Source organism: Ostrinia furnacalis, unplaced genomic scaffold, assembly GCF_004193835.3.
Source record: "Ostrinia furnacalis isolate ACB-3 unplaced genomic scaffold, ASM419383v2 OfSCF2566, whole genome shotgun sequence".
NCBI classification, from domain to species: Eukaryota; Metazoa; Arthropoda; class Insecta; order Lepidoptera; family Crambidae; genus Ostrinia; species Ostrinia furnacalis.
Genome location: NW_021132805.1, coordinates 564,673 through 575,956, shown reverse-complemented (window position 1 = coordinate 575,956; position 11,284 = coordinate 564,673). Strand labels below are relative to the sequence as shown.

The 11,284-nt window shown below is 37.7% G+C and overlaps 1 protein-coding gene across 1 annotated transcript in view; it reads left to right on the top strand.

Annotated features, from left to right (window-relative positions):
* Positions 1 to 4,616: 4,616 nt before the first annotated feature.
* Positions 4,617 to 11,284, top strand: part of LOC114355830 (LIM domain transcription factor LMO4) — a 115,802-nt gene continuing 109,134 nt past the window's right edge. The window contains exon 1 of the mRNA XM_028308854.1: positions 4,617 to 4,923. The gene's annotated coding sequence lies outside the window, so the exon portion shown is untranslated. The remainder of the gene's footprint in view (positions 4,924 to 11,284) is intronic.

Below are 11,284 nucleotides of genomic sequence, written 5' to 3'. Positions count from 1 at the left end.
TTCATTCTCATGAGAGTGCTCGAGCGGTCGTAAAGATTCGGAATGGATTCATAAACACTGGATTGTTATACAATTCACATAATAATTATGTCTCATTTTAACGTAATGCAAATTGATACTTAAAATGAGTTGTTGAGTAGGCAAGCCATAATATTCTATGGTTTATTTTTCCTTTTGTTCATTAATGGTGCATCTGTTGAACATTAAATCTTAGCAGACTTTCAAAATCGATGATTAGCAAACTAAAAGCTTATTAAAAGCTTTTAACGGAAGCTTTTGCGGAGCTCAATTAAAATTGTATCTTAAGATGTTTGCCAATGATTACGATAAATAATAAATACCTTAAAGAAACATAGCAAAATAAGAGTAAATACATAACAGTCAGACACCATAATTCTTGCTTGGCTTTTGCAATTGAACTTTCAAAGCTCTACACTAAAATAAAACAAACCCTACCACTTACAACTCACCTCAAGCTGCAACTCACTCCGTACTTCGACAATGATTGCAATTATTAAACAGTCGACAATCGCGCAAATGGCGTGTGGGAGCGGGCAGCGGTGCGTCTGGCGCGTCATTAAGGAGCATTCACGGCGTGCGACAATATTCTTCATTTGCGTGGCGTCATTTGCTGCATTGTCGCCTGTACCGGTGCAGTGTGCCAGCGCCTTAATTGTTACCCTTGTTTCGACGGTCAGCGAAGGTACGAGCATCCTAGTGAGTAGGTGCACGGTAAATCATAATCAAGGCTCTCGTGTTGCAATGGTAAAGCCTTTTCAGTAATATTTGGCATTGAGCTTTTACGAATTAAACAAAAAAATAAGACGGTTAAAGGTCTCTAATCGACAATGATTGTAATAATTATGAAATAGTCAACAAGCGTGTGGGAAGCTAGCGGGCAGCGTGCTTCTGGCGCGTCATTAAGGAGCATTCACGGGGTGCGACAATATTCTTCATTTGCGTGGCGTCATTTGCTGCATTGTCGCCAGTGTGCCAGCGCCTTAATTGTTACCCTTGTTTTGACGGTCAGCGAAGATATCAAGTGTGTAAGGGACGTGCAGCACGGCTAAATCTTAATCAAGACTCTCGACTCGCGATGGAAATCCATTTTAAATACATAATTCGGTGTAGCACTTTACGATTTTGATTGCTGTACTTGCAGACAAGACTTGAAAAAAAAAAGACAGCAAGAACCATACTTACAGGTTAAAGAAAACAGTTTTCAAATCATATCTTAAAATCACTGTCTGAAAAGTATGTACCTATGGTTCCAATAAATATTTATTTTTATTATTAAATGGTCTGATTGATGCTCTACTTCATTGATTCTACATATGACACATTGGCGTTAAAATTAGATACGACATACAGATACAGACAATAGTCATTAACAAAAAAACTATTGCACACACAAATACAAAGTTAACGCAATCGACTTTGATCAAGTAGACGTATCAATTTCGTCTCTATCACAGTCTAATATTATAATGCCTATTAAATAACACTTAATAACCAACTGGCTGGCACTTTAACTTCGGTTTCACATAACGAAGTAGTAAGCAGTAACGCTAGTTAAGTCTTTTACAGCTGAAGATATCAACACAGACTCTACAATACTCTAAGCCTAGGCGCAGACCATCGATTTTTCGTCGGCCGATAGTTTAGTCGGGCAGTTGATCAGTATGGGCATGTATGGAAATGCGCACACAACACCGATTCGATTTGGTCAATTGCTCCTACAGTTTAAAATTGGGCACAACTATCGGTCAACTAAACATCGGTGGTCTGCGCCTAGTTTAGACTAGGCGCAGAAAGCAGCAGTAGTTTTTTTTTTAAGATTATTTTTTTATTGATTTCCGTGTGTGATTTCAGATGACCATTCAAATGAATGAGCAAGCTTATAATGATTCATCGCCAAATGTGCAGACTACAGAATACTACAGATGCTTTATAAAATGAGGGATTAGGGTAGAATTCAATTTAGTTATGACACTGTGACTGAGAATGAGTTGCTTCGTATTTATAAATCGACTAGTGACGGTATGAACCTTTTATTTTTACTAAAATTTGAAAATAAATATGTATATCAATACCAGAAATCAAGCTTTAAAGAATCGAAACGTGACAGCCACGCTACATGATCGCAGATGCTAATTTTTAATGTACTGAATTGAGAGAAATAAAAACCTAAGCTGTAATATCAAAAATACCTGTTGGTCGATTAAAGTAAAATTACGATATAAACAACGGTTTCTTTAAATATATGAACTTTAATGTGCCAAAAAAAATCTTGCTTTCATCAGGTTTTCCTGAAAAAACGAACATTGTCAAATGCAAGGACTATTTCTCCCGCCAAAGCGGAGTGAGCTTACTGATTCTACTCTACCTTCATAGAGCTTTGAGCTCCAAAAACTAATAACTCAACTTACATCCAATTAAAAAGAATAATACATAATAACGCCGCATTCACCTGTCGCTGTAATCTGTATTAACGGTTATTAGCCTTATCTCATTTAAATAGAGATGAAAATCCTTTGGTTTGATGGTGGGTAATAGAGATTAGGACAAGTCGAGTAACGGGGCATTTGTTTTCGTAATGTTAGATAGAGACCATCGATATTCATAGTGATTTAAAATGTTGACCGAAAAAATACTAAGCAGAATTTAGCGAAATTTTTCAATGATAAACTTAGGTAGGTACTTAGCTTTTATTTAAGAAGAACATAACATAATACATATTGACGATTAGATGAAACTGAAGTTTTTGAAATTCACGCAATCGAACGTCCGCTTGTTTAACAACTACCAACCGAAAAGTTTGAGCGATATTTAAAAAAAATGGTCCCATATTCTATGGTAAGATTTAAATGGACAACTTTTTTTAAATCCCAACTCTCTGAGAGATGAACGGCATTTTACTTTGTATGGGAAATCTGATATCTGCTCGGACAAAATTGCAAGGACCTATAGGCCGACATGCATAAATTTCTTTAGAGCGTTTATAAAAAATAAAATAAAAAGTTTTTCTCAGGTAACTCTATCGGCATTGCTTTTTAGCGTCTCACTAACATTATTTTTAATCTTGAAACAAACCATCGATAATATTTTTCGGGCATGGTGCATCACTAGACTGATAGATCTTTGGCTGACTCACCGATTACCTTACATCTTCCTAGACGTATTGCCGTGATTAATCAGGCCCATTAAGTTTTAAACAAAGATTAATTATACTGATGCTGGACTGACCCACTCCAGAGCCAGATTTAAACTGGTGAAACCATGAGAAATTTCAGTCAATTTGTTTAAATAAAACTTTCATGTTTAAATCTAATCTCTATCTATCAAGTAATATTTTGAAATTAATGATTGTATCATATTTTTTATCTTAAAATTATCTTAATTGGGAATTCCTGATTGCCAGCACTTTATTTCAATTGAACAGCAAAATTTTTAAGACTTGACGTCTTCTAAAAATTTGTTTTGAAAACCCTTTTGAGATATCTCATTCAAGGTGTCGGCTCCCAAAAATGACTTGATTTTCAAAAGGCTCCAAGGTGGTTTGCCTTTTAATTAAAATCTATGGGACCATATCCCATTCCCGTAAGTATAACGTCTCATAATACCCAAGGATGCGCCGGCGCAGGCGCCCACCTGCGCACGCCGATGATCGATCAGCCCCGGCCGAATTAGCCCGATAATAGCCGATCCACCGAATTATTGAATTAACCCGAATCTTGGCCCGACCTCTTTCTTGTAACCCGACGCTATTCGTGTAACCAGTTTCCTGTACAAGTTTTAATAAAAATCACACATTCTTTCCCCCCAAAGAATACGGTCCAATATTGTTAACCATTCATCTGCACAAATTTCATTAATTCACTTAGTTCGCTCTTCGTGGGAATTCGTTAGATTGAGAGCAGATTAGCTCAATTAATTTGAGTAAATTAAGCTGATTATTGGATATACTTTCAGGCGCCCATTATATCAAATAATACAATTATATTGTATTCATGTTTTACTTGTTAACTTCTATTAACTCAGCTGTGTTTGTTTGTACATTCTCACGTACTTTACCCATGCTTGATAGTGATACATGATGCGTAGATCATTACTTAGCCTTTATAAACGTTTGGATTATTTATTCCAGCTTGCGTGTGGTTATGGTCATCATTATGTCTAGCTCTAGCTCCATTTATCGCGCCGTTCTGTCTGAGCTCGTCAAAATAACTAACTCCGTCTTAGTTTATTTCAGCATGCAAATGCACCCCAATTAGCAGTAACGTTTCTCGGTAGGTAATATTCATTATTTCGCTCCGGGATTTTTCCTGCACCGCAAACGCCGCCGTAATTAACCCAGAGACGGATCCTTCAGCGTTTGCTTATTAACGTCTAATCTTTGTTGCCGCCCGTCGATCTTAATTAATTCAATTAGAAGTATTAAGGAGTAGGTGAAGGTTGCGGCCCTCTCACTGAAATTTAAAAACTTAATGTCGTCGTAACGACTCGCCGAGTATACAAGGGGAGGCGAATTAATCAAATAATACCGCGGAGGCGCGGGGAAGGCGCCCCCCTCCCGCCCCGGCCCGCGCGACCGCGTGGCTCAGTTGCGACCGAAACGCCGCAAGGGGAAGTGTCGTCGATCCCCGTAAACGTTACTACTTTTTTCGAAGTTCTTAACACAGTTTTTGTTTTAAAGTTTAACAAGGAAGTTTTATGTGGCCGGTCTTTTATCCTGTCGAGCTGGAAGGTTAAGAGACAGCGCTCGGCAGTGTAGTTTATTGAGTTTATACGTTGGTTGTGTTTTTTCTGTTATTGTTGTTTTTTTTTGTTTGGTGCATCGTGCCGGCCCGGAGACCCAACGGTCCCAAAGAGGCTGCAAGTCTGGACGCGCGGCCAACAGACTCCAAAGGACAAAGCCTTTAGGTAACCGTTTAGCCGATAAGTTTGTGAATTTGTGAGATGTTCGGAAGCGATAGGCAGCGCCTAGCTCCGGCCTGTCATGCAGAATGTTTGTAAACAAATAGATCATCTAAATTGTGACGTGCATGTGTTATGGAAATAGCAATTCGCTGGTGGATGGACGAAACTAAAACTATTATTGTTGGTGATGAAGACGTCTGCGAGGAATTCAATCAAACACCACGTGCTGTAGTGAAAGCTGTGTTTACTTACAATGTCTACAAACAGACTGTTACTAAAAATATAGAGTTTAATAATTTGTTTATTTGGAAGATGTTTAAATACTTGTTTAATCTACTTATCTTAGTCACTATTAAGGCATTAGCTGCCGAGGATAATAATTATTTTCTAAAAACACTTTACTACTAATACCAAGGTCTAGGAAGGAAGTGTCAAAAATGATTTTCCTAGAACTATTGTTTTATTGTTTTGGCATGTGTAATAGTGGTTATTTATGGAATAAAGAATAAAGCACTACATAAAGTATTTTTTGTAATGTAGCTAGCTATAGTAGAGCTTTTGTAAATAATAGTATTCATTCAATTATTTCCATCGCTAAAACGGGGATATCCCCTAGAAAAATCAATTACTATCTAACATACAATTAAAGAATTAAAAGACAATAAACTATTCAATCAAGTTATAAAGTGCTGAAATCAATCGACTAATAATATTTAAATTAGATCAGACTAAAACAAACTTAGTTATAAAACTGTAATTAAAACTCGTCATTCAAATTCTACATGAGTAGAATTCCAATTATTTCGTCATCAGGTGAAACTCAATTACTAAGAGATAAATTAAACCATCAAGGATTTATTTACTTTGAACATCAATTTTCTTTAAAATAAACCTACTTTTAATTAAAGCTTTAACGAAAAACAAATACAGAAGAGGAGAGGCGTACAACCCTTCCACAGGGTGTCCCGGTGCTCTCCCCGCTAATAATTATTATGGCTGTATACGAAAGCTAATTAATTGGGGCTTCGGAACAAATACACATTACTATTTATGAGACAAGCTACAATCTCAACAAAACATCTCAATTTAAACCGGGACGAAGCTCCAAAAACTCTAATTTGAACATCCTTTAATCAAATTATGATTGATTGAAAAAAGTAATTAAATCCCGAATGAGAACAGCCGGCAAAGAACGACGTATCAGAGCGAGGTGTTATTAGAAAAGTTTTGCTTCGGCGTGCCCCCAAACAACTTATTAGATCAAATCATTTGTAATAAGACGGGTTGAAATTAATTTAAAACATGTCTAAGCAATATTATACGGACCACTTCATTTCATCACCGGTTTAATTAAAAACGAGTGCCCTCCCCCCTCCTTTTCGGGTTGGGGCACCCCCTCCCGCGTGGGCGTCTCGCTCCGCTTATATTTAGATAATTGTACAATCATCTAAATTAATGAGTCCTCTCGTCCGGTGCTGGCCTCTATTGTATTATGTTTATGCCGGCCAGACAACGGATACACGGTGACAATTTTAATTTAAAAATTCTAATTAATTCATTCGTTGTCCCCGACTCACGGCTCGCCAAATATTTTTTCGGGATTGTTTAATACTCTTGGGTTTTTTAGTTATAGCTTGATATTGAGCTGAATTTCAGTCATAAAAGTTATGACAATTAAGATTAAACTCTTAATTTAATTTTTTAAGATCCTCCTGACCCAAATCTTGAAAACAATATCAAAAGATAATCTCATTTGAGAATTTAATACCTTGTTAAAGAGACATCCGAAGTTACTCCTGCGACGAACTTCAAAGTCATTGTATAGATTAAGAAAGAAGAGTCAATAGAAGTTGAAACTTATTTAATCACTTAACTCTATTGAAAGTTGGCGGCCAATATGTTGAAAGAAGAATAGAATCTCTCGACGCTCACAAGTTGGTTGTTGACGACAGTGATAGAGCTCAATGCAATTAAAAGTTCCACTACGTGCGTGGTCGAGGCGCCGCGAATCTACCTAACTTAATTTATGCCGGCGATAAGCCCGAGTTATGAGAGCCAATTATTAATACTTATTTTAAATAAGATTCCCATTTAGATTTCGCCAAATTTTAATAACAGATTTGAGGCGCCTTTATGAAAGTCTAAAGATAACATCTGATTGGCACTCCAAATTAACTGTTAAGCGTTTAAGGAGGATAATTGTCATTGATGTACGAGCTTGATTGTAAATGAGTCGGATTAACAATGCGGCCGTCATCTATTGCTGGCAAGTGAAATGCATCGGCTACAGGAGCCAGGATGGAGTGGGCACGGACCCCGGAAGGCCCCGGGCGATCTGTCTAATGAACCCACCACCCCAGCCTGATTTATTAACGAATTAAACGCATTCTGCTGCACCCTCATGCAAATACGACATATACTGTTTTGGGAATTATGTAAAGTAAGATTAGAAACAATGTTTTATTAAAAAAGCTTTCAACCTTTCGCCTACACGAATATGTAAAGCCATCATGAGTGTTCAAGTTTAAAAAGGTTGTTAGTTTAGTTCTGAAGGTTAATAGCCTCTATGATCATTACTAAAGACAATGTGATTCTGTCCATTATGAGGTTATCTGCCTACACCTTAGTTCCTTATTTCAAATAAAAGCTACAAATAGCTCGATCGATATGCAAATAAACCATACAGTCACAAACAGCCATCGATGAAGCAAAAATGAAAGTTTTGGTATTTCCCGAGTACACTTCAACAAATTCAACGAGTAATAAGTGATACAGCTCACTCAAATGAAGTTACTATTTTGTCTGTTCGTACCAATGAATACATTCCATCCAGGGCAGACGCTATTCTAAAATGCACAGCACAACAGGTGTACGTTCCCATGTTCCTCTTATAAAAGCCTTTTATTTGTTGGAGGATATTCAAACACCACAAATGAGAGTTGATTGTTGAGATAAGAGGATTACTGAAGTATCAATGACATTAATGTTCCACATTCATTTAATATTTAGTGAGCTCTACCATTCGTTCCTGATTTCGTAAATGTAATAGCATTAAAAGCGTATGCTATCTCGAATATTGAATTCATTACTTTAGTAGATGTTGAATAAACAGGAACAGTGTGCTGGAATACTACTCATATTATTGTTGCATCCATTATTCAGCACCAGGCCGGTAAGGGATCGCCGGCGTTGCTACTAAATTATTAAACACGCGTTATAAACACGCCACCCCAAACTCATCTTCAAACTGTCTCTACTCGATGCTGATGGGGGAATCATTGGCGAAAGGCGACTTGGCGCGATGTTCCAAAGAAACTTCATCCTTTCTGCATAATAACGATCTTCTAAGTAACATTAACACAATGGCAGTGCATAACGGAGATTGTGTTCGGTTAAATCTGAGGCGAACTATTTAAGGCTTGGAATTCTCATTGAGGCAGTGGGCTCATAGTGGAACACCTGCTTTGATATCGCGCATGCCCTCTCCCCAGTCCGTAAGTCCACATTGACTAAACCGGTTCCGATTACAGGTTATAGCTGCCTACTTATCCGTTTGGCGGAAACGAACCTCTCACGTTGGCCGTCGTGCATATTCCTACAATGTACTGAGATACAAGTTAAATGAAGTTTAAAATTAATCTTGAATATTTATCACGTTGTACCATCATATATTTCGTACGAGTCTTGTCCAATATTTTTTCTAGCATTATTTACAGAACGATTACGGTTGTTACCCACAATTCTGGGAAGGAGCAATTCAACTCTCATACAAAAATAAACAAAGTCGTCACAGTTTATTTGTCTTGTGGGGGAGACGGTCCCCGGGAACCGAAACTAATGATTGTTTAAAGAATTTAGAACATAGGAATGCCCATTATCTTGAGTAATGTGATTTACTAATGCTGTTTTAAACCAATAAAATGAAACTAAGGTAAAGCAATACGGCACGTGCCATACATAACGAAATAACTGTTGCTAGGAAAATTGGCAGAATTTATTGCCTCATTATGGAAACTTCTAAATTAGTATTTTACAACCCATAAATGTTTTGAAGTAAGATAATAAAATAAAATATAAAATTTTAAGTGGCCACATACATAACATAATCAAGGTATTACCTACCAATATTTTGAAAGCCATTAAAGCAATGTGGCATTGATTACGGTTTAATATGTCAATTTGGAGACCGTTAATTTCACGTTAAATAAAAGTTTTGGTGTCAATGAAAGGCTTTTAAAGATCAACATTATGAGTGTAAGAGACAGGTGTAACTTGGTTGTTACGTGAAGAAAGAGATAGACTAGCTTAATGTCCCTCTGCGTGCGGGCACTCGGTTCCGTCGAGTCATCCTATTTGATTGTGAGCGGAATTTTGTGTTGTAATTGGGACTAATTATTGTTTTGAGACCTGTCTCTTATGGGCTGTTATAATGCTCTCACCTTGTCTGTGCCACCATCGAAGTTGTTATGATGAATGATTTGAAGTTATACAAAGATTTATCTCGATCGACACTTAATTAGTTAGTAAATTAGTCTTGATTTTTGGATTCTAGTTTATGAATGAAACAAAACAACACAACGGGTTTTACTTTTTTCGTTCAGTATTTAGTTCTAGGTATTTCCAGTTTCATGACAAGCGAAAGTTAGGCGGAGCCAGTTTATTGCATCAATTTCTGAGAACTGAAACGGGCAACGATAAAACAGTGCGATTGCACACGTAGTATTGTTGTGGAAGTTGGAATTAATAACTATCCTTAGCTAATACCGGCTATAAGGCACCTAAAGACGGAGCCCATATTTCAACGGTTGCCATGGCAACGTCGGCGCCAAACAACGCTCCGTCCAGATATAAAACAAGCGACGCCGGCTAGGATCGCCCTCCACTTATAAGGTACTTCATAAGTTATTCTTATGCGCTGACTAGCCTTTTTGCTAGTTTTATGAGTGCAGGAGGGTCTTGGAAAATCTATTTTCGTGGGTTAAAGGCAAATCCCATTAAGGGCGAATTTTACATTGATGAGCACAACACAACTGCATAACATCTTTATCACTACAGTATTAGTTGACAGCACATCACACACGAGACCACAATAATTGGATGTATATCCATGAAAAAGATCCAACCCAATTTGAGTGAAGTTGTGGGTTACCATGGTTCCTTACCATGGAAATAAGTCCAATTTTGGTTGAGTAAAACTTGATGTGCCGTAGTTAATAGCCAGTGGCGGATTTACCAATAGGCCAAGTAGGCCAGTGCCTAGGGCGGCAGATTTAGAGGGGCGGCAAATTTAGCAAATTTTTTTTTACAGGAAAAAAAAAGAATAATTATACGTATACCTACACAATCCATATATAAATAAACGATTAAAAAACGCACTGTAATATATACTTAGGTACTTATGTGATTATGAATTTTAAAATATTCCAATAGCGTTTCAATAAAAATAAAATAAAAAACTCTTAAGTAGGTAACACAGGATCTTCGGAGCCTAGCACGAGCACCATCTCTCANGTTGCCCATAAAGACTCTCCTAGGTTTTCGACTTAGACGGAGTTGTGCTTAAGTGGTGGGGGCCCCCGAAAGGGGCGCTTTTTCGGTTTTCCGGTTATACCGCGTAAAGGACTTACCCTATCGAAAAGTGGTCTTCCTGAAGGTTAAAGGGCATTTAATCCTGCATTAAATAAGACCAAATTCATATGTTTTGAACAAACCGTTCTCGTGCAAATGTTCGGCAAAGCAGAAAATATGTGTATAATTTAATGACCCTCTCCACGTCCAATGACTCATTACCCGCAGGCTTCCAAGTCTTGAAAAGAAGCGCCTACACCAGTGTAACCCTATCAAGGCTTACGAGCTGGATGCGCCATTCCTTTTTCGTCCCAGCCGTTCCTTAACTGCGGTTGCTGCACCTCTTCCTAGCACTCACCTGAACGACTCTGTGTTACCTACTGTGGCTGCCCCTCTTCCTTGTATCCTGTACGATTGCATTGCTTAGGTATACGCTGGTTAAGGCGACCCTTTACAAGGCTTGGGAGCCTACGGGTAATTTCAAAAGTCAGTAGGTAGGGGCGGCAAAAATTGAATGGCCTACTAGCGGCAAATTTGTAAATCCGCCACTGTTAATAGCACCTTTTAGTCTAGGTTTAGGTTCGGTAATTGATCTGATAGTTGAAAAAAATCATGAAGTAAACTAATAGAAATGAACATAATACATTAGATTACCCCAAAGTTTGTAGGCAAACAAAAGGAGGACTCCTCCGAGGAAGAAGCTAAAGTCTGAACACAATATTCTTACGTTACTGAACAAAACATCGTGGCTTGCACATAACTTTAACCATCCTCATAACCAGTAATCTACACCATA